The 25,244-nt window shown below is 37.5% G+C and overlaps 1 protein-coding gene across 3 annotated transcripts in view; it reads right to left on the bottom strand.

Annotated features, from left to right (window-relative positions):
- Positions 1–25,244, bottom strand: part of EXTL3 (exostosin like glycosyltransferase 3) — a 123,990-nt gene that overhangs the window by 10,381 nt on the left and 88,365 nt on the right. The window lies entirely within an intron of this gene.

Below are 25,244 nucleotides of genomic sequence, written 5' to 3'. Positions count from 1 at the left end.
CTGTTGTTGAAGTGTTCGGTTTTGGCATTAGTTCTGGTATTTTTAAAGTCAATCTCATGTCCTGTGGCTTTGAGGTGTTGGACCAGGGAAGAGGTTGGTTCTTCTTTTTTGATTGAGTTCTTGTGTTCTTCAGTGCATGCACTTATTCTTCTGTTAGTTTGTCCGATGTATGTGGTGGGGCAGGCAGTACAAGGGATTTCGTATACTCCTTGGTTTTCTAATTCGATTTTGTCTTTAGGGTTTCTTAGGATGGTGGATATTTTTCTGTTTGTGCAGATGCTGTTTTAATGTTGTGTTTTTGGAGGATCTTGCTGATTTTGTCTGTAGTGCCTTTTATGTATGGGAGGAGGGCTTTGCCGTTCTCTTGTTCTCTGTCTTGGATTTTGGTTGGGGTTTCTTTTTGGATTAGGTGGGTAATCTTCTTTCTTTGGAATCCATTGGCTGTTAGTACGTTAGTGAGAGTGTGTAGTTCAGTTTTTAGGTGTTGTTCGTCGGCTAAGCATTTTGTTCTGGAGATGAGTGTCTCGGCTACGGAATTGATCTGTGCTGGGTGGTGGTGTGAGAGTGCGTGTAGATAACGGTTTGTATGTGTTTTCTTCTGGTAGATAGTGTGTCTTAGGGAGCCATTGGATTTTTTGTATACTAAGAAATCTAGGAACAGAAGTTGATTGTTAGCTTCTGTTTCCATGGTGAATTGTATTTTGGGGTGTAGGCTGTTGAGGTGTGTGAGGAAGTTGTTCAGTTTTTCTTTCCCATTTGGCCAGATTATGAAGGTGTCATCTACATATCTGAGCCAGAGTTTGGGTTTGTGATTATATTTTTCTAGAGCTTGTGTTTCTAAGTGTTCCATGCACTAACAGGTGAGAGGGGTGATCCCATGGGTGCTCCTTCTATTTGTTTGTATTTTTGTCCATTGTAGGTGAAGTATGTATTGGATAGGCAGTGGTTGATCAGATCTGGGATGTGCTTGTATTTGTTTTGGATGGCTGTCAAGGCTTCTTTTATAGGCACTTGGGTGAAGAGGGATATGACATCAAAGCTCACTAGTAGGTCGCTGGGTTGTAAGTTTTGTTTCTTAATGATCTCGATGAACTGGAATGAGTTTCTTACGTGTGAGTTGATGGATTCTGCATAGGGCTGTAGTTGTTTGGCAAGAAATTTGGCTAGGTTTTGTAGAGGTGAGCCTATGGAGCTGACTATTGGTCTAAGTGGGGTTCCTTCTTTGTGTATCTTGGGGAGACCATAAAGCTTAGGGCATCTGGATGATTTCTCTCTGGGTATGATTCTTTGCTGGATTTCTTCGCTGATGGGGGAGGCTTTTATTTTGGATCTGGTGGTTTTTTCTAGGTAGGTGTTGGGGTCTGTGTTTAGGGATTTGTGTGTGGGGGTGGGGTGTTTATTTGCATAAACCTTTTTCATGGGGAAAATATCAAACACAGAGTGCACTGTTTGAATTGGTATATCTTATTGAAAGAGTAAGATATTTTGACACTCATTTGCCAAAGATTTTGTTGCCTGCTTCTGTCTCTTTGGGAATAAGAGTCCCTCTCTGAGGGAGTTGGGCAGTTCAGAAAATGGAAAAATAATTCCACAAGCAAACAAACAAACAAAGAAGCAAGTAGGGCCAAACGGGAAGCCAGGATTTGGCTGGAAGCCAAATCTCTGATCTCTATTCAGTGTTTTCTTTGTGAGTTCATCATGTATGGGTATACGCTCATTGTAGAACAACTGTTTGCCTCCTTGGGAAATCAGAGTATAAACTGCTATTCTAAAATATCAAGTTCCCACTGCTACAAACATAAATAACTCTTTCCCACAACTTCCAGAGTGATATTTTTTAAAAGCAAGCAATGCCTATGAAGAAAGAGCACTGTGGCAATAACAGGTCATAATAAGCGTACCCTTGGATCCTGTCATAAAAAGAAATCCTACCCTGAAACTGTTAGCAGTGGAAAATATTTATTAAAAAGAACTGGGTGACAGTTGATATGATTAAGATCCTGCAATAAGTCAATATTAGCCTTTCTCCCTGTCAACAGCTAACAGAAAGGAGAAAGCAAGCAGTATTTTAGAAAATATTAATCCAAAACTGAGACATAATTAATTAGAAAGAAAAACACAGTAAAAACAAAATGGTTAATCAATTACTATGGCCCAATGCACAGAACTTCCCACTCAGGGTTCTCCTGACCTCTGGACTTTTTTTAAAAAGACATGTTATACTATATTCCCAAAAGCTTCTGCTGTTACAGCATGAACTATCCTCTGTAAGAAATAAGAGTGAAATAATTCCAAACGCTGGAAGCTACGGATGAAATAATAGAAGACCTGCTATTTATTAAAAGCTCTATGTGCATCCATTACAGCCTTATCTCTTATGAAGATTGTGAAGCTTTAGGTTATGTGCAAAAGATATGCATTGCATATATATATGCATTGATGGAACGTATCATAGGTTTTTTTTTTAATAAGAAATTAGTAATATCATACAAACATAAAAATAACCAGCTGCTCTTTTCTCAACAATTATGGTGGCTAAGAGAAAACAAATAATTAAAAAGCAAAATTAGTCCTTATATTTCCTGGATCTTAAATATAAAATAGATCAGAATACACCACGGAATGCATTCAGAAAGATATTACATTTTTGTTCCAAGCAGTTTGAGTAACAATCAATAATCATTATTGCACTAACAATCATGAACCTGTACAGCTATATTGATTTTTACAGAAGGAAAGAATATTTACTTGGAGATATTTAAGGTGCAAAAAGCCTGTGAATCAATATGTTCTAAGGAAGTGTCTCAACCAGTTATATCAATTCTTCATTTTCTTGTGAAGACCACCATATACAGAAAACACTGCTGAGGAAAAGTGATTTTTTTCCCTTAGACTATCTGAAATAAACAGCTTGATACTAGAAAACAGATTGAGATCTAATCCAGAATACATTCACTAAAAGTAAGGGTTGATTTAAATCTAAGATATTCATTTGGATACTTTTTGCAATAATAATCTGCCATAATAATATACCATATAAACTGCATATAATATTGAGCTGCAGTGGCAGTGGTTAGAGTGAAGTACTGCAGCCTACTTCTGCTGACTGCCGGCTGCCTGCAATTTGGCAGTTCGAATCTCACCAGGCTCAACCTTCTATCCTTCTATCCAAACTTGACTCAACCTTCTTTCCTTCCGAGGTGGGCAAAATGAGGACCTAAATTGTTGGGAGCAATACGCTAACTCTGTAAACCGCCTAGAGAGGACTGTAAAGCACTGTAAAGCAGTATATAAGTCTAAGTGCTATTGCTAGTGCTATACACTATACAGTGAATATACTGTAAGAGATTATTAAAACAAACAACATAAACCAAACCTGAGGATTTCGCTAGCTGAAAACCTTTTCTCTTGATATCTAGGTGGCATAAGAATCTTTCTTCTCTTCACTAGTAAAACAATTACCTATAATATAGGCTAATTATAAGAATCATTAGAACACATTAGCAATGAAGGGTCATATATAACATTTGAATAGAGTATTATAGACCAACTCCAAAAAGTAGATAGAATCAAATCACACCTAACCTTAAATTCATTTAATTCAGATATGACACTAAATATTTTATTTATTTGGTACTGCATTTAATACTTTTTTCTCACTGTGACTTTAAAAATTACAGTCACAGCTATGTATAAAAGAGCTCAAAGAAACACAAATAAGGATGTGTGCTTCTGTTTTATAAGTAAGAATATACCCAACTCAAGTTGTGTATGATTGGAACTTATCAGATCCAGTCTACAGAAATCATGATTTCATAAGCAAATTTGTAAAAAAAAATGTTTGTGAGCATCCAGGTTTGGTGTTAAACAAGCTCCCAAACAGCTCCCCAAATTCTGCAGACAATATGACCACTGTCATAGATTGTGGAATTTGTCTACATTGCTGGAAGTCAGCTAGACTACATTGAATTTCATTTTCTTTTCTTTTTTTAATAAAGTTTTATTTGGGTTTTCACACATATAAAATACAAGTAAAACATCTATTTTGAAAATAGTCTGGTCCCGGGTTGAACTTCTTTATACAGACACAAAACTCAATTTCATGTTCCTTTTTGTGTTCTATTCCATATCTTATACTTTCTACATTTTCTATATAGTTTTTCCCCTCTTTTAATTTTCTCAATTTTATTTTGATTATCTCATCTCAATACAAATCATTATATTTATACTTTTGTCTGTTCTGTTTCAATTTCATATTATCTTTTCTCATTAAACAAATTTTCTCCTGTAATTACTAATTGGAGTATGACACCTTTATATCTTTTAATTACATCCATTCAACTCTTATTTAAACTTCAATATATACCTTAAGGTTATGACCTTCAATATAATACATAATACATAACTTCCAATCGAATTCTGCTTGGTACATTCTTATAATACACACTATATTCTTTTTAAAAAAGGATTATAAATATATGTAATTATAAACTCTCATTCCATTCCAATTCAGTTCTATCATTAACATCTTTAACATTTCTTTTCAATTAAATATCATACTTCCTTAAAGACACGTATAATCTCCATAATTAATTTTTCCCTTATTTCTCTTCACATGTTTTATAAATCATTAAATAAACCTTTTCTTACATTTATTTATTGACAAGCATTCCACTGAATTACGATAGCTATTTTATCAGACATGTTAATCATACATTGTTTCATATTTTCTAAAATTATTTCTGCTTCTAATATAACCATACTATCTTATGTACCTTTGCAGAATCCCTTTTTCCATTAAGTTTTCACCCATTATCTCTAAATAGGCCCTGTTTCTCTATATTTTGCTTCTGTCCTTTATAACTTCTTTTCCTTTCTTTCTTCCCTCTCATCTTCTCCCTCCACTTTTTACCCCCTTGTCTCTCTATTTCTAATTCTCTCTTCTGCATTTTCCTCTTCTGTTGCTTTCTGATTTTATACTTATTTTTCACTCTATTTTTGGGGGGAGTTGTTTTTCCCAATCTTAAACTTTCTGTTCTCTTTTCCCCCTTTCCTTTTTTTCCCCCATCTAAGATTACTTGTTCATTAAAGATGGCTTCTTCTTTGTCCCAATCTTCTTGTTCTGCAGGCATTTCTTGTTGTTTCTCATAATTCCAAATCTCCATTTCTAAGAACTGAAATACGAAGCCAAAAAAACCTCTCCCTTCTTGTGCGTCTTCTTTGTACTTTTTAACTTCCATTTTCAGTTCTTCTAAAAGTGGAGCCATTTTAAACAGTTTTAAACAACCACCCGATTGATTTTAGTCATTCAAAACAATAACCAAGAATCCAGAAATCATCAAGTAATCCAGATAGTCCCGAGTTATATCTTCTTATTTCTTTTTCAACTTTCTCTTCCTGGGGTTTTTGTTGTGATATTTCAGTTAGAATGTATCTTTTGGAAGTCTTGTTGAGATTTTGCTGTAAGTTCTTTTTTAATTACAGGCAGTCTCCTCCCTTCCAGATCCTATCCTTTTATTCTTTGAATTTCATTTTCTTAGATAGGGCCCAGGGTTCAAGTTTGTGCTCATCTTCTGGAATGTTGGCTATTCCTGCCAGTTTAGTGTCATCTGCAAATTTGATGAATTTGTGCTTCTATTCCCTCATTTAAATCTAAATTCCTCTCTAAGCAAAGGTAGTATTGCTATCAATATTGTGCCATTATGGTTTGATTCTGTGACATAATTACATGTCCAATGTGGCTGCTTGATGAATAATGGGACCCAAAACTGTTGCACACTGTGGAAACAATGGCTGCCAACTGTCTAAAAGAAACAGCAAGGATAGAAAAATGTAGACAAGTACCTTCTTTCTTGAAAAGCAAGTTTCTAACCTAAAAATAATTTGAAGGCATGTATTAGACACAGTTATAATAATATCACTTTCTAATGTATTTTTAGAATGACTATGATAATGATCTATCACTACTGTTGTTTGTATGTACTCTGAGAACTTATGTATTGTGACAAATTCCTTGTGTGTCTAATCATACTTGCCAAAAAAGGAAGTCTAATTCTAATAAACTAATATTACCAGTTAAAATAGTATTCAGTGTGGTTACATGGCTGAGCAATGCACTTTTTTTCTCATTTTTATTCAATTAAGAAACTAAGCAAACCAGTCTTATATATTAAGAGCTCTGGTGGCACAATGGTTAAAGTGCTGTATTACAGATACAGTAAACTCTGTGCAAAACTGGAATTTGATCTTGATAGAGCTCAAGTTTGACTTAGCGGTTCATCCTTGCAAGGTTGGTCAAATGATGACCCAGATTGTTGGAGGCAAGATGTAAATAATGCTGACATTTTAAACTGCCCCGAGTGTGCTATAAACACCATGGGGCGGTATATAAGCCTAAATGCTGTTGCTATTGCTATTAATCAGTACCAGATTGTGGCTAGCCCAGCAGTGAGCATGAGAAGAAAATTCAAAGGTAGCATTAAAACAGCACTTAATCCTGCCAATTCAAAACTCTGCTTCACTTGGTCCCATTATCATATTATCACAGGGAGGTTTTTGTGCTTATGTTTCAAATTAAATGTCAAATATAATTTCCTGCCAGAACAAGGAACATGTCCGCTCCCTTGGAGGAGTTCTGACACGGTGACTCAGCATCTCACTCCTGCCAAAAAAATGGGAAGGGATATGGAGGCCTCTCCCTCTTTCCACAGAAAATCACAGGCACCTGAAAAATGTCCTTGTTAACAAATCAGAGCAGGCTGCAATTCTCCTTAGTTTCCTTCTCCCCTCTTTGTATCAGAACAAACTGTTGGCTTGGATCACTCTGCGATAATTCCACAGTAGCTATTGCAATACCAGAATGGCTTTCAAGAAAATAGCAAAAGAGTGAAGAGAAACATTAGTTCCCATAATGCCCGCTACAAAGACAAGATCCACAGGATATGCCTCTTTGAAGCAGGAAACATCTCTAGATCATGCTTCAGAGAAGTAAAAAGTGGCATGGTAGGAGTCACATCACTCTTTCTTCTCCTAAGTTGTACCAGCCAACTGGCAAGGACAAGATGCCAGGTGAGTGAGATGCTGTTGCCAACAGCAAAAAAGCCCCCCTGAAGCTTGAGGGTACTGAGTGAGAGAAACTGGTGTTGAATGTTCATTAAGATTATGATAACAAGTGGCTACCACTCATGCCAGGAGCTTCTTTTTATTTTTATTTTTATTTTAAAGGAAAGCTGTCTCTGCAAAAGGTTGAGAAGCACTTCTTAAATTCGAAGTTCAAGGTGCGTATGGTAACGGTGCAAAGAAAGCTTCTTTTGGCAGAGCTTCTAAATATTTTTCAAGAAAAGCAGTTTCCAAGAGATTCAAACACTTTGCGTAAAAGGTTCTGCCAAACTAGGAAAGCTTTTTGTTAACACCAGAGGACCTCTATGGGCGTTTACAGCAATGATAGAAAAAAGTGTATTGGGACAGTGTTTTGACACGCTTAAAGCAAGGTTAATCGTACAATCACTCATTACAGCTGATCACTTAACAGCTTTACTGAAGAGGCTCTGGAGATTCCGCCTGCCCCACCCCTTACTCTCAGATACAGACATGAGGTGACAAGGTGGAGGTTGCCTGCATTAACAAGAGTTCAGAGTCCAGAAAGGGCATTGGTACTTACCTGATACTCCCGTTCTCTGTGAGCTGTGAAGAGCATCCAGAAGTGGGAGGTGCTTCAGTCTCTTCTGGAAAGGCTGGGCTTAAAACTCCGGGATGCTCCTCCTCCTCCACGGGACACCTCCTCAGCGTCCCCCAGTTTTGCGAAGACTGAGTGCCAAAGTCCAGGACTCATCACCTAATCTAGATCCCTGAATGGAATGGAACCCCACCAGATGGAAAGAAATGGGTGGGGCTGGATGCTCTTCACAGCTCACAGAGCCGCTGCTGCTGACTCTCCAAAATGTCAGACAAATGATCCTGTAAGGAGAAGTGAGCCGCGGCTGTGAGCATTCCGGCAAGATCGCAAAGATAACATGATCGGGGAATTAGATAGGCTAATTGCCTGAAGCGGCCGTCTCAGACTGCCTGCGAAGTGGCAGGCTTCGCCAGTCATAAGAGCTGCTCTCAACTGATCAGGGCGATAACCTAATATAGCCATAAGCCTTGAAATCTCCAGATTAATAGGGGGTAAAATTTGCAAGCCGAATTAACCCAAGAGCAAACCTGAATCTTGACTAGCTGAATCAGAAACCGTTCCAGTCAGGGAGTGCACAACCTCTTACAACGAAGGCTGAGCTAAAACTGAGGGACGCTGAGGAGGTGTCCCGTGGAGGAGGAGGAGGAGGAGGAGGAGCGTCCCGGAGTTTTAAGCCCAGCCTTTCCAGAAGAGACTGAAGCACCTCCCACTTCTGGATGCTCTGAACAGCTCATGGGAGAAAGGTCAATGACAAGTATAACTCCATACTTTTCTTATCATCTAGCTTTGCATACAGTATTGATTCTGGAGACTCTTATGTGGAGCAGATCCTGGGTAAGGGAAGAAGACAATGTTCTTGTTGAAGGCAGATGGACAACTGAAAGGAAACTGAAAAGTGGGCACAGGGACACAAAGATGTACTATAGGATTCTCCCTAAGGTTGTGATGGTTAGAACACTTTCCTGAGGAGAGGAGGAAGAGGAAAAATGGAAGAGATGATGGCTTAGGGAAGCAACAAGGCCAAGATAACCAACAACCCTTCTGGCATGAACAAAATGGAAAAACAGAGAAGAAAGAACAATGGCTATTTCTCATTGTCTTTCCTCATGTTTTCTTCAGTATGCAATCATTTACTGTGATAACCACCTATAACTCCTCCCTTGCACAAAACGAGTCTTCCTATATGTCTTCTTCATGCCAGGCTGTAACTTAACAGCCTTAGTTGTTCATCCATGACTATCATATATCACAACTGAAGATAAACTAGATAACTCCATGTAAAAGTTATTTCACCTCCTTTATTTTGTCATATATATTTTTTATCCTTAGGTCAAATGGGTTAATTCTTTTCACTTTCAACAACTTATTTACCAATTTAATTCTCATAAAAGTATGCAAAATGCTTCAAGATCAAAACAGTTCATCCTCAAAATGGCCCTTTTAAAGGTCAGACCACTTCTGGTCACTTGGAAAGATCAAATAGTTCTTCCAAGATCAAGAGGTTTCAATTTTGAAAACCTGTCATATTCTAAACCCCATACCCCAATATGCATCACTTCCATTTAATGAAACCAATCTTCTGAATATATGTATCTATCATCATTGAACACAGCTCATTCTTAGCACACTTTCCTCAATCCTCCTGATGTAAGAAGGCAGAAAATATGTGGCTATATATCTATAACCATTTGCAGACTTTTAAAACAGGGTAAGGTCAAAACTGGTATCTGTGCTCAAGGGTCTTGTCACGTCTTCACCTTTTTATTGAAGCCCCATTTAAAAAATAAAATTCTCTCATTAAATGACTTAAAGAATTCAGGATGATTTAGTCTGCTTGCATTTTATCAATTATACAGAGGATTTTCAGTTCAGCAAATCCATCTGTTGTTGCTCACTGCCAAGTTTCTTCAATGAGCAGACTCTGGCCAATGCCAATGCCAGCAACTCTCAAATTGTAGCTCCATGAACAACACATGAGAAGCATTATATATTAAAAATAAAACCCCTAAATTAAAAACATCCATTAGAAATAAAATTGACCTCTAATAATAATGGAATAGTTCTTGAAAGAAAACTATGCTGTGATTTTTTCATGAAAATAACAGTTCGATCCTTATATTCCAAAACACATCAATGTTCAAAGTTGCAACTCAGCTGTTCTAAGATACAGAAGATGCTACAATGAACATACCTCCTAATTGGTAGGAAGCAGGAAAGAGTAATTTACAGGACAATCTCTAGATTACAGATCTCACTTTGCATAGAATAGCATGAATATGCTTGGGTTAATCTGGGCTTTAGTTATACTTGTGACTTATTTGCCCAAAGAAATGTGCATGTGGCATAGATGTAATTAAGGTTAGTCTATACTTTCACTGTCCTATTAACCTGTATCATGTGAGTCTCAATTAGCTCAAGACATAATGGACTGCAAAAGTCACTATTTATGGTGAAACTGATTTTAGCTATATTTCTTCCTCTTTTTCTTATCACTTGCCTTTTGAATTGCATTGGTTTACTATTTTTTTTTCTTTTAATATGCTTTGCCCAATTTTACCTACCTGTTTTGTATGCTGATATAGATTCATGACTAATCAATAAATCATCATCATCATGTCTGCCAATCCCAAAAGGGAATAGTATGATAGGTAGGTAGGGACATTTGAATATATGATTCATATACAATCTTTTGATATTTTGACTTCAAACAGGATTTCTGCTGGATAACTAATGAAACACAATTCCCACAGAAAACTTTTGGCATGTGTATATCATGTTAAACTATAGCTGGACATTAACGGGTACCACTTCCAGCAGACTTAAATATATCTAGTGCAGTAAGCCCAACAGTGTCAAAAGAAAGAAAATTCAAACTTGCACTAAGAAAGCAAAATTGGGAACCCCAGATTTTTTTACTTCCCAATAACAAAATGTCACATAGCTTTGGACTAGAATATTAAGCTTTCGTGCCCAAAACAGGTATCTGGGTGGAAATGTGTATTTAAAAATTAAATACCTGTACTTCTAAGTAACGTAATCTAATTCAGAGAGGTGCTCACCAAAATAAAACAAGACCATTAAGGTATATACTATACAAGGGCAATACTGATTAAATGCTGAGGATTTAAGATTAAAACTAAATGGTAAAAAACAAAAAAAGACTTGTATATGTATACATATACACATACACATGTACATCAGAGAACTGGTAGTAGAAATTTTGAGTAGTTCAGAGAACTGGCAAATACCACCTCTGACTGGCCCCACCTCCATCTATTTTCTGCCTCCCGGGTCCCAGCTGATTGGCTGGGTCTTCTTTTATTGCTCTGCACAGGAGAACGGAGCTGGAAAGCAAGTTAGTGGGATAGGGAGGGAATGGGATTTTTCAGTATCCTTTCTCTGGAGTGGGGTGGAATGGAGATTTTACAGTATCCTTCCCTTGCCATGCCCACCAAGCCACACCTACCAATACACGCCCACAGAACCACTAGTAAAAAAAAATTGAATCCCACACTAATGTGCATTCATGTGTACATTTTCACAGCCATGAGTAAAAAGAGAAAGTTGCAATTATAAGATTAAACAAAAAACAAGCCAAATCAGATTATTTACTGTCACTTACTGTCCAACCTCCTTACCATCACCACCACCCCGAGAATGTTGCTCCGTGTGAGAATACTTTTGTCATCTACCGCTGGAGTATATTATTGCTTTTCTTGATCTCAGGGGCATACTTGTTTGTGTGGTGTGAATGCCTGTATGCAAATCTGCATCCTATTATGCAAACACTCTGAAGGTTGTGAGATGCCTTGTGGATATTAAGTAGTGAGATCTAGAATTTATTTGTGTTCAGCCTTGCAGGTGAGTAGAAATATTTTTGAGTTGCTAAGAAACAACATTGAAAACATTACCAGTTATTTATCACAAGAGCAGTGGATTGATGAAGTTACACCATCATTTCTTGTGTTGCTGGAATTCATTGCCATATGAAGTTTTGGTAACCATAAACTAAGCATGAAGTGTTTTGTTTTACATTTATTGCTATTTTAATTTGTTATTCACTGCTCGGAGTTGATTACTGAGTGGGCAACCATTTAAAATGAGTTACACAATAAATAAAAGCTGTCTGATTTCTTGGTGCTGCTTTGAAACACCACCTATCCTTCTCCCTGTTTGCCAGATAATGTCTATTATTTACCATTCCTACTGTGCCCAAGGTGCCTTGCAAAAACTCTCTCTTCATGTCTGCTAGAAGTGGTGCCCAGGCAGCCCAAGCAGGGGGTTGGACTAGAAGATCTCCAAGGTCCTTTCCAACTCTGTTATTCTATTCTATTCTATTCTATTCTATTCTATTCTATTTTATTCTATTCTAAATACTGAAAATCAGTGGCCTCATTTTTTTGCTGCTGTACAAAATTAATGTACAATGATTAGGCCTAAGACTGGATTCAAATTATCAAGGCAGTGCTTAAATGCTCTCTCCACAAATCTAAAAACTGGGGAAAAGCTTGAAAATTATGTCTTAGTCAACTGTGTGTATAGTGTGAGGAGGAAATTGTTCCCAGTTGCTAAAAGGTTGCCTGCTTGTTTCATTATTGATCACTTTAGCTTTGAGAAAACAAAAATTATTTTGTGTATATAATCTCAGTTGTTGGATGCAATTTTTGTGATACGTGGATGGGAACAGTACACATTCGATGTACTCCTCTTGATCAGACAGGATGCTCAAGACAGAGAGGAAAATAAAATTATTTATATGTTTTTCTCTGTTTTAAAAACACTCCATAATGTTGGCAAGATACCTTATTTGCATAGGCTATTTGTTAAGGGGTGAAAATGGATGACTGGAGAAATTGACTGCCTTGTTTCCTTGAAGAAGATGTTCAGCTTAGCTTCATCTCTCATCCACCTATGATATTTGAGGCAAAAGGAAATAGCTTCCTACACTTACTTTCTTTTTCTTTTATGCCTCCCAAAAACACATATTAAACATTGATTTAAAGTATCTTGGTAAATACTACTGCGTTTGCATCATATGAAATTTTTACTCTGCAACCTAACTAACTCCCTAACTTTCTTTGGGAAGATTGGGGTGCTGACAGAAGCTCTCTTCATCTTTTATTTTCTGCAGGCCTGTTTCAAATAAATTTCTTTTATGGATGTGAATTTTGTAGCGTTTTAAATATGAACAGATTCTGAAATAGCTTTTCTCTTTGAGCAAGCTGGTTCCTTCCTGTTTGAAAATTTTTAAATTATTTGTTGCATTTAGTATAAGTAGCAATCTGGGAATTCAGCAAACCTGAATTATTAATGCTGTTGCTGGAATTTCTTAGACAAATAGCATAGCCTACCTGAAAGAAACTCAAATTTTTCCTTCTTCAGTCTTCAGAATTTTTCATAGTACTTCCATTTGCAGAGAAGGAAAATTATGCTTTTGCATAGTGTTCTAGTAAAAATACAGAACAGGTGCAACTGCACTTTCTTCATTGTGGTCTCTATAATTTACAGGTACAAGTTATGCAACTGTGTAGATCTCATTTGAAATCTTGTAGCATTTACAGAGTTCTTGGCAGGAGCCCTTCTACCACCAGCATTCAAAACAGTGGGAATTGACTGTTAGGAATTGGAGCATGAAGTTCACCGCCAGTTGACAACGCAATTCCTGAGATGGCCCATGATATTATAATATTCACATACTACCTTCCCACTCCGTGCTTTTTGCCTTCAACCACTTAACCACCATGGTTTCTCAACTAATTATGATCATCATTTTAAGTAATGATTCTGTAACAGATGGTTTTACATTCCATTGCTTTTATACTCCTAGGACACGTCTCTTTTTCAGGATATCTCTCCAGGCAGTCCTATTTGACCTCCAGCTCTGCATGGATCTTTCCCCACTACTAGGGATTAAATCATGCATCTAAACATCTTTGAAGTGCCCTAAATTCTGAGGATCTCCTTCATTTCCACTATCATAAATTTTAGAATAATTTGCAAGAGAGGAATTACTGTGTCTTTGATACCTCCTTGGTTCTTTCAGCTTTGACTAAGCACCTAGCTGATGACTCTATTAGTTTAGTAAACAAATTTGCTAAATGTCACAATCAATCTGGTGGCCTGAAAGTTCAGCAGCCATCCCAACCCTTGGGAGTAAAGAACTTTCATTTATTGGCTACGGCAGACACGCCATTGAGGTCCAACTCTTGCTAAAGAAGACAAGAGGGATGAAATCAGCTATTATATGACAGTTTGTTGCTATAAACCAGCTATTATATGACAGTCTGTTGCTATAAAGAGAATAATTTTAGAGTAAAAAAGAAAGAGTGCCAAATCTTAGAAAAATATTCTGTCTCTAATTCTCTCTCAGTGTGGGAGGGGTGTCTGAATTTATAGCACAACAATGAAAGAAATGCTGTGCTCCACAGTGCCCTGGAGCAGTTGCACCAGACTATCCAAAACTGTAGAATGTTTTAAATGCATGACTCACAGCAAGAAACTTGAGTATTCATGGCCACAGGGATTAATAAGAACTGGTAGACTGATTTTCTTCTATAGGGACAACCTTTTTATTTGAGTTCAAGCTGCAGGTCTCTGTAGAAGGAAAAATTAATCTGAATTTCACGTACAACAATTCAAGAGGAACACTTATTATTTTACGTATTCATCTGTACATATTCACTTTTGCATAAACCCCCCAAATTTATTGTACTGTAATATCAACAAAATATCTAAACTGCATGTCTGCTTTCCATACAGGAGGTGACTCTATTTTTAATAGCTTTCATCCAGTTCTATAGGGTAAAGCCAAAATGTTGAGAGATGGGAGCACTATAGTTCAGGGGTCCCCAACCCTCCGGCCATGGCCCGGTACTGGGCCACAACCCATTTGGAACTGGGCCATTTAAGCAGTGGGTGAGCACAGCAGTAAAGTGGATGGACTTGATTACAATGTTGATGGGTGCATGATTGGAAATGCTGAAAGACCAGGTTAAAGACATATCATCATGGAGAAATCTGTATGGTCACTAGGAATTGAAAATTATTTGATGGCATATATTCAATTATTTGCAGCCCTTGCATTCTTTGATGGTATCCCATTGATATACTACCTGATGCTTTTTTTCAAAAGGCAATTGGACTTTCTTGTTTTTCTTTGAAGAATAGTTCTATGGAACTTTCTTGGAACTGCTGAAAGGACTGTGTTATAGACTGGAGTTAGATGATGTCATATCCCTTCCCCTCTGTTGAGAGATGGCTGTTCAGAGGGGGAGGGATATGACATCTTCCATCTTCAGTCTACAACACAGTCCTTTCAGCAGTTCCATTTGCACCACTCAGGTGACCCTGAGGACACAGATAAACTTTCAAGTGGTCTCAATAACTCTCTAAAAGAATGACCAGCTGTCTGCAAGGAATCTAAATCCTTCCATTCCCTACCATCCAGTCAGAGCTGAAGAAGTTTCTTGGATGAGAAGCAAAATGTCTTCAGAGAAAAACAAGAAAGTCCAGTTGCCTCTTGAAAAAAAGCACTTTTAGGACCACCATGACCTGGATGACTATAAATCTACAGAGACATACTATCTGATGCTGCTTAGCATCCAAGCTTAGATACTGCTGGCTGAGATGCCCTTATAGCTCAGTTTATATAAGTAAGATGCTTTAGTTTGCAAGAGTACAAAATCTGCTTCTACCTAGTGCCCCAGGGACAATGTTAGCTCCATCCTAGTAGTATAACATTTCTCCTGCAGAAATTAAATCTCCATTAATTACAACATAAAAGTAGCACTTGGTATAAAACTCTAGTGGTAATAGCAATAGCACTTAGACTTATATACATACCACTTCACAATGCTTTACAGATTCTCTAAATGATTTGCAGAGTCAGCATATTGCCCCCAACAATCTGAGTCCCTATTTTACTGACCTTGGAAGGATGGAAGGTCTGACTCAATCTTTAGGAAGGGTAACATCTACCCCTAAAAGTATGTCTTTGAAAAATACAAGTCCTTCTTCTGTGGGGATTATGTATAAATTCACTGCAAACATTTGCTGGGTTTTACACAAAAATGTGAAGGGCTAATTATTTTATTAGCTTCCCACACAAAATATTATTAATGAGAGCAAGGGGGGAGACTTTTAACCATATGCTTTGCTAGAAGATCCATGCAACTGTTCTAAAGAAGATGCACTTGACTTGGCTAAGCTCTTCAAAGAATTGGTCAAGATTGTTCAACAACTATATAGTACTTGAAGGAATGATGTAATAAAACAAATGAAAAGGTGACTACTAAATGATTTGTCCTAATCTTTCTTAAATACAAAATCCTATTTCTTGGTAGCAAAGATTCCTCATCACCCTTAACTTATGCAACTGAGAGCAATATGGAAATTATCAGAACCATGTGCTTGTTTGAGTTCCCTACAGGTACAGCACATGGATATTACGGGGCAATACTTTATGTTGGAGTGCAAAGCAATATTCTAAAGAGGAATTATGAAGCATGACTAACTGACCCTATTCCTCTTCCACTGTGATTGATACTATAATTAGAATTAGGAGAATTCGAAAAACTTTATTGTCATTGTACAAGTACAACGAAACTGTGGATGCACCCCAGCAACTGTTCGCAATACAATAAAACCAAAGCACTTAAAAATGAAGATAAGAAAAATAGAGTACCCATGTCTCCATTTGCAATTTGAGAGTACAATATCTATGAATATACTCAAAATATACATCCAACACTGACTGTAATGCTTTGCCGAGTATAATACACAAGAGACGGACTATACTGTAATATGTTATTTTTCACCTGAATGGGGTATTGAGATTTCACATCTCAATATCTTGCTATACTATATGGACTGCCTTGTCCATATTAAAAAAAAAAGAAATAGACTGTCTCAAATAATGCAATATCTCCCCATTAGTAAGGAAATACTTCAATTCCCAGTATTTTGTTACTGGTTTGAAGGTGGCCATCTTTTAGCGAAGGGTGTTACACTTATTAGATTTAATAATATTCATCACAAATAAATACCATGTTGTTAGTTTTTTTAAAAAACCTCAAAGCATTAAGGATTGCACCAATTTTTGAGGTGGGGTGGGGTGGCCAGTATATATCTCTGTATGCATGCTTTCTTTTAGGAACTACATAATTTTTCTTACTGATACACATTCATCCACCTGAGTAGTGAAATTGCTGTATATGACAGAGAATTGGACATTAAAAGCATATATCACCAATGGATCCTAAAAGTTGGCAACTAATTGGTTCCAATAGAGGCTAAATGTTTTTTCCTAAAATAATCTGAAAGTAAAACAAACAAAATGAGCAAGAAGAAGAGATAAGTGCACCAACGTGCCTACTGTCCCTGTCCTGTTGTTTCTTTTTATTTTTCTTATATGTATCCATTTCATGTATTCATAACTATGTTTGTAAATGGTACAATGAAAAGTAAAACTGAAATTTACTTTATAATTTATATATAGCAATACACACACACACACACACACATAATTTTAACACTTTTACTTTTAACACTTTTAACAAGATTAAAACAACCATTTACTTTTAAAACATTTTAACATTACTCCTTTTTACATTTTTTTTGCATTACTGCTCAGTTAAACAGACTAAATGAAAGAAAACCCCATTAACTGGCAGAAGCACAAGGATGTTTTGAAAAGAAAAGGCAATTTGTAACATCCGTTTAAATCCTTGCTTTAAATGATAGACCATACTCCTCTGCTACTTCCATACATTTAAAATTCTTACTCAGAATATCAAGATATAAGTAGTGCTCAACCTTCTTTAAAACTTGCTTTCTTATTAGTTTATTCTTATCAGCTTATTCTTATCAGTGAAGCTGTTATCACTGCATCCTATTCACCAGCTTTTCATATTGCGGACACCATTCAATCCACACAGTGGTAAAATTCAAAAATTTTTACTACCAGTTCTGTGGGCGTGGCTTGATGGGCATGGCAGGGGAAGGATACTGTAAAATCTCCATTCCCTCCCCACTCCTGGGGGAAGATTACTGCAAAATCCCCATTCCCTCCCCACCCCACTAACCTGCTTTCCAGCTCCCTTCTTCTGTGCAGGGCAACAAAAGGAGACCCAGCTGATCAGCTGGGACTCAGGAGGCAGAGAATAGAGGGGGGCGAGGCCAGTCAGAGGTGGTACTTGCCAGTTCCCTGAACTACTCAAAATTTCCGCTACCGGTTCTCCAGAACTGGTCAGAACCTGCTGAATACAACCTCTGAATACACAGATACCAATGCATATAACCAGACATATAGAATAAAAAGCAGGGAGAAAAGAGAATACATGAGAACTGGATTATATAAAGCCTCAATCTGTGTTATTGGCTGGACCAATTTCTCTGTCCCAGTTGGGAATGATGGGAAATACATTTAATATGAAAACCAGTATCACACAGTGGATAAAATATCAGTTTGAACCAGGGACACATATATTCAATTCCTGACTCATATACTGAGAATGCTTTTTGGTGAGGGTAAAATTGGGCAGAACACTTTGATATATGTGCCATCGAAAACTAGAGAGATAGTTTAGATAGAAAGAAAGAAAGAAAGAAAGAAAGAAAGAAAGAAAGAAAGAAAGAAAGAAAGAAAGAAAGAAAGAAAGAAAGAAAGAAAGAAAGAAGTAGCTAGCTCATCTTGCTGGATCTTTAAAAAAAAGTATGGTCAGAACTGTTTAGTTTTTGGAAGGGAAATCAGAAATGAATTCCCAGGGTACAGGCTAGCCAAGAGAAATAAAGAACAAAATTAAACAATACAATATATTTTTTAAAAAGAGAGTAATTATTCTAATGCCCGGTAGCAAATACATTCACAGGTTAATGAAACAAAGTAGACTAAAAGCCACTTACAATGATTGCAATCGAATAAAATTTGGGAACTGTTAAATTTCGGTTGACTGAATGCTAGTAGAAAGAAGGTATTCTCCTCATCCAATGTCCTCTTATTCTTGTAACAAGGGAAAGCTACTTGTCAAAGGAGATTTTATCATATCTGAAGCCCTGATTTCTCAAAAGCAGAAGAACTATTTAACTGCTAATGTGATGATTGTGCAGCTATTTCTCATCATCTGCCTAAAAGCTGTATCATCACTGCTATTTCCAAAATAAGTACTGTATGTTTTGCTGCATGGAGATGTACTTCAAGAATGGGCAAAACTGGCTCTTTATTTTTTTTTCCTTTTTAAAAGAATATATTTTTCAGAAAATATACTCTTCTCATCTAATAAGTCCAATATACAAATTTTTCCCAAGTTTTCATAACTGGAATCAAACTGGAGCAAAGAAAAAGCAGTATCATGGTCACGAGGGAATGCTAACAAAAGAGGGAATATGCCCTTTTATACACTCAAACTGTGTAGGGTACAAGGCAGGATTGTCTAAGGATGAGCTTCTTTATGCATCGTGTAACAAAATTGATATGTTGAACTCAGTCATGCGCTCTCATTTTGCCTATAATCATGATGAATGTTACTACATGATGAATTATGCTACATTCATCAAAGGATTAATATGTAGAATGACAACTGCCACCAAGTCCTTCTTCCATAACCATTCATCTACTCTTTTGCCTGCTGTAATCAGATTCCATCTCAACCAGGGGTGGGATTCTACAGATTCTCACCTATTCGCTAGAACCAGTTGTTAACATTCTAAGCAGTTCGGAGAACCGGTTGTTAGAAGAAATTACTGGCCTAATCCTGTAAGGAAGGCAGGAAGGAAACATTCTGGTGTTGCTTACGGAAACTGCCTCTCCATTAACTCTTGTTACATTCTTGGCAGGACTAGACTTCCTGACTCAGGAACTTCTCTGGACTTTTTTTTTCTTCCTTTGCTGGTACTTTGCTTGTGTGGAGTAACCATTTAAAGTTACAGTGGCACTGAAAAAGTGACTTATGGCCATTTTTCACGCTTACGACTGTTGCAGCATCCCCACAGTCATGAGAGGCCAGGCGAGGAGATGTGTGCCTCAATGTGAGTTGGCCATGCCCAGCCAGTCACATGACCACCAAGCCATGCCCACCAACTAAGCCATGCCCACAGAAACGGTTGTTAAAAAAATTGAATCCCATCCCGGATCTCAACTATAGCCTTAACTTCTCTTATCATCTTCTCCTTTCCCAATCTTCAATCATTTTTCATCATGGTACTCTTCATTTTGTCCTACCCAGCTCCTAAAATCCTTTTCTCCCCAATTAATATTATCCTTAGCTAATCCAGTCTACCTCTAACAAGGGAGAAAATTGGTTTTCTTCAACTGGAAGCAGTTAAAAAGAGAGAAAAATTCTACTTGCTATGTTGATTAACCAGACTTTCCACCCCTGTCCCTTCAGTCATTATAGGAAGGATTTCAATCCTTCCTGAATTTTCTGCATTCAAACTTAGCATTCAATTCATTCCATTACACTGACTCTCCTCCAATTGGTAGCTTCAGTGTACTGGTTGCTATGACTTTAGCAGTTGCTACTACTTCAAAATGCAGAAGGCATTCCATATCACTACACTGTAATTTGTTCGGAGTTCATTAGCCGCTTGCTTTAGGTGCTTTATCGGTAATCACTTTGTCATGGTGGCATTATCACTGTTCTGCACCTGGCAGTCTCATGTTGCTTGAAATGGTTTTAGTGTTAATAGGAAAACAATTTTAAATTATGCCAGTTCACCCCACCCCTTCCATTTTTAAGTTTGCTTTCTTAACTCTCACACCTTTCGCTAAATAGCTTGCAACAAAATAATGCCAAGTAAAGAAACAAAAGTATATCACAACCCCTATTAGAGAAAGGGGAATGTTCCATTCCTTGGTTTTAAACCCTATGGGATTCAGACCCATGAATGCTTTCCTACTAAAGCATTCAGAGTCAATGAATGGAAGTATAAACAGGGTTGCAAATACAAGTAATAAACTATTTCAAACAACTGAAAATGAAAATCTGTGCCAAATCTGTGATTGTAGCATGTAGCATGTAGAATTTGTACTTGTATGCACTTGTAGCATGTAGAATTTATAAGAAAGGCTGGAGTTGTAAATCAGTATATTCTCAAAATTTCAGCTTTTAAATGAAATCAATAGATGGTCTTCAGTTCACCACTATCCACTCAACAAACTCACTCATAATATGGTACAATTATTTTCTCCACCTTAGAAGGATGCCATTAATTTGGGGGAATCAATAGAATTTGTTTAAAGTTTGAAGTGGGTGGGAAATTGATGGAAGAAAAAAGTACAGCAGATCAGTTCTTTTCTAAAGGGTTTATAAAAGAAAAGGCACCACTTCCTAGTGAAGAAAGGCAGATATATCGAGATAATTTAGTTACTCTATTTAAAGTGCATTTTGTTTGTTTTCATGTATATTCGCATGTATCATCTTTTATTTATGTTATTATGTAATGTGATTGGTTTGATTGATTGGTTTAGGTCAGGGGGGTCAAACTCACGACATCATGGCGGCTTTATTCCCCTTTGCTAAACTGGGCGGGGGCGGGGCCAGCACGTGATGCATCCAGCCCACAAGCCATGAGTGTGACACCCCTGGTTTAGCTCTTTGTTAGAAGTGTATCCTATCTTTCATTCCTTTCAAACTGTATTCCCTCACAAGAACAAAGTAATTTGGGTTGTAGGGGGTGTGCATAAGCGCACCAATCATGCCTACCGTCCCTGTCCTATTGTTTCTTTTTATTTTTCTTATAGGTATCTTATCTCATGTATTCAAAACTATGTTTATTCTTATACCTGTATCTTGTAAGCAATTGACAAATCAAATAAATACTAAATATACGGAGGGATGGGAACAAAATCACCCAGAGAGCTTACATGGTTAAGGAAGATATGAAACTGGCTCTCCTTAATCCTAATGCAATGCTTTAACTACCATGTCACATTGGCTCTATGAAGAGCATTCCAATGAATATTTATCTTGACCACTGAATTGCTAATTTAGCGCTAACTTCTTGGAAACCCCCAAAAAAAACCCCTAACCATTTAAGATTTACTAGTATAGTCCCTCCTCAGAAAATAAAATACGAAAGCTTTCTAGAGACTTCCGGTTTGAGCTTCTTCGGCAACAGACTGAAACCACGTCTCTGCGAGGCTTTGATCCGTGCTCGCTGCTGGAGCGCCCCGAGACAGCTGGTTTCGGGGCTAAGCCACCCCGTAGAGGTGGTGAAGAAGGGGGAGACTGCCTGCAGGGTTGAGGAGAGCTGCATCTCTCCTCCCCAGCTGGCCATTACTCCCTTTCCCGAAGGCGGTTGTAGTGGTGGTCAGAAATGGCCACCACAAAGAAGAACTCGACTGGAAAAGAATGTGCAAGAGGAAGATAAGAGGAGAGCTATGAGGAGAGCTTGGGTTATGAAGCACTTTATCATCAAAATTCCTGGAAACCCAATTAAGCAAGTTTGATTGTCAAGATCTCACTAATTTCTATCGCACATCTATGTGTATTTCCAGGATATACACTAGAAAAGGCTCTGTAAAAAGCCTTCTGAAAGCTAAAGTCTATAAAGGTAAAGGTTCTCCTCGCACATACATGCTAGTCGTTTCCTGCTCTAGGGGGCGGTGCTCCATTAAAAAGTTGAAGAGCCAGCACTATCCGAAAACGTCTCCATGGTCATGTGGCCAGCATTACTAAATGCCGAAGGCGTACGGAACACCTTCCCACCAAAGTGGTCCCTATTTTTCTACTTGCATTTTTACATGCTTTCAAATTGCTAGGTTGGCAGAAGCTGGGACAAACAAAGGGAGCTCACTCCGATACACAGTGCTAGGGATTCGAACTGCTGAACTGCCAACCTTTCTGATCAACAAGCTCAGCATCTTAGCCACTGAGCTACCACGTCAGTACTATATTCTAAACAGCATTAGATTGCAATGCACACACAGCCCTAAATGCAAAGTACGTGATTCCAGGTCAACAAACAGAACATTGAAAAGTTTCTTCTAATCTTAAGGTGAATTTAGCCATAGACTGAGCAAGGAAAAGGTTTTATGTATTCTGTAAATGTCCAAGATACAAATAGTGTTTGCATCTGCCTCATCTAGTTATTAGATTAACCAGTGCTGCTATCAGTGAAAAACAGCTCTTCAGACAACTTCTTTTTTTTTTTTTTGCCTGGGGTTACCATTCCTTTTGTACCCACAATCCACTAGGAGGCAGTTTTGATGATGTGTTGAGTTCACTGAAAAGCTTTCCAGCCCTTTTCTTAACCCTTTTGGTTTTATTGGGGTTAATTGCCAAATAGGTCTGTTAATACATTAACACACTGCCATTTGCAGCACATAAAAAGCAAGACATTATTATTATAAGTTTGTCATCAAATACTGGAGGGTTGGTTTGGGGGAGAGGAACGGCAACGCATTCAGGCAACAGATTATGCACTTCTGCCTAAGTAGCCAATTAATGATTGCCATTTACTGTATATTAGTGTTGCTGAATACAAAATATTTGGCAATCCTAATATAAATGCCAACTTGCAGTGAGATAAGTATTTTATATTATTGCTCTCAGAAAAAAAGTGTTTCATTCACTGCTGTCGGATTTGAACAGCGTGATTCATTAGCTAGAAACTGCAAGATGAAATATTAATTTCATTTAACCCAGTGTCAAGGTCCTAGATGACAATATATAATAAATTGTTATTCTATCATTGGTTTTTACCCTCCCTCCCTCTCTCTCTCTCTCCCATGTTTGAATTCAAGACAGAATATTATTAACTTTCTTCTATTGAGCCTCTTCCACAAAGTGTATTCATTCCTCCTCCCACCCAAAATTGATGACTTCATCTATCACAATTCAAGTAGATCCAATGCTACAAAGGTGCTAGTTAGGAAATAGCAAGCATAATACAAGACCCCATCATCTACAGGGAAGCTCAGATTATGAAGCCAAGTACATTTGCAGCCCTCAGAACAATATCAGAGAAGTTTAAAGGGGCCATCCTGCTTCAATGGATGGAAAAACAATCAGAATATCTTATTTTTGCAATACCTAATAGCACTCTCCTCTAGCACTCATGAAATTGTATTTTAAAATAATATTCTAGGCCTTTAAAAATAGCACTGCTTTAATGGAAACTCTAAAATTTAAATTGGCCATCTACCATTAACTTTGCAACTTTTACTTTACAAATCTTTTCAACTATTTGTTTAGATCAGGGCACTCAAACTTTTTAAACACAGGGACAATGCACAGTCCCTCAGACTGTTGGGGGACCAGACAGGCTGGGTAGGCGTGGCTAGGTGATCATGTGACTGGGTGGTCATGGCTAGGTGGTCATGTGGGGCCATTTTTGGCAAGCAGAGTGGTACTGGAGGCTGGGGAGACCAAAAACGGGATGTGTGGAGGCCTCGGGAGGCCAAAAATGGGCCCATTTTTCCCTCCCCGGCCTCCAGAACGCGAGTGTGGGCCAGGGTGTAGGTAATGTGATGTGGGCAGAGCAACCTCATGGTCCCATGTGGGCCAGATTAATGGCTTCAGTGGGGCGTATCCGGCCTGCAGGCTGTAGTTTGAGGACCCCTGGTTTAGATTCTACATCTTTTGCACCTTTGGGGACATTAAACATACTTATATATGAGGGGTTCTTTGTAGTCTCTGAGCTTGGGGAACTCAGAGAGCACCAAGGACCCCTCCTTTCAACCCTAGCTACATATATTCTCTTTTATTGGCATATCCAAACATATATTTCTGTTTGGTAATTGAAAAAAAACACAAAATCATTTGTCTTTGCACTGCCTTACTGCGAGCAATGTACTGGGGAAAATTGTTTCTAATATTATTGCAATCTTAATTTTTTATAGTGGATAAGAGGAACAGAATTACTGTGCCTAAAAGCTTACATTGTTGACAACTGACCTCCTGAACAATGAAAGAGAAACAATCCTGAACTTGGGGAAGGTAAAAAGTTAACCAATGAGTGAACTCATGCTAAAAGGAACAGAGCAAATAATCTCTGCTCAGGACCAATCAAAACCTTAAGAGAAACCAGTGGGCATATGGTCATGACTTCATGTTTTCCTGCAAACCAGCTATTGCTCTTTCCCATTCCTTGTACTTTGGATTCATCTACAGTCTCAATTTCTTGAACCAAAAAGTCCATAAAACATGCCTACATCATGAATACCTCAGTGATATTGCACACGAACTTGCAATCTGTTGAAATATTTCACCAAACTTTAAATACATTATTCTTTAAAATGTCAGATGTGAGTATTATAATTTTAATCATAAGGCCCAATAAAGATGTAACGGGAAACTCAAAAGATCTATATGACCATTTGGTTATTCAAAAGGTGTATCACTTCATAATGAAATGTGTTTTATGCAAACGTTAGGATGCTTTTATTTTGGGTTGTTTCGGAGTTTTCCTTTATATTTTTTTCTTTTCTTTTTTGTACTTTAGCATATAAAATAATAAATATATTTTTTAAAAAAAATTAAGGCCACATTATATCCAGCTTTCACCATAACCCAAAACTCATATTTTTATTGCGTGTCCTAGACAATTTCGGGATCTCATGCTTTGCTTT

Source organism: Pseudonaja textilis, chromosome 1 (assembly GCF_049901715.1).
Source record: "Pseudonaja textilis isolate UNSWEBS1 chromosome 1, rPseTex1.2, whole genome shotgun sequence".
Classification (NCBI taxonomy): domain Eukaryota; kingdom Metazoa; phylum Chordata; class Lepidosauria; order Squamata; family Elapidae; genus Pseudonaja; species Pseudonaja textilis.
The sequence above is the reverse complement of the archived record's forward strand: the minus strand, read 5'-3'. Positions and strand labels throughout refer to the sequence as shown.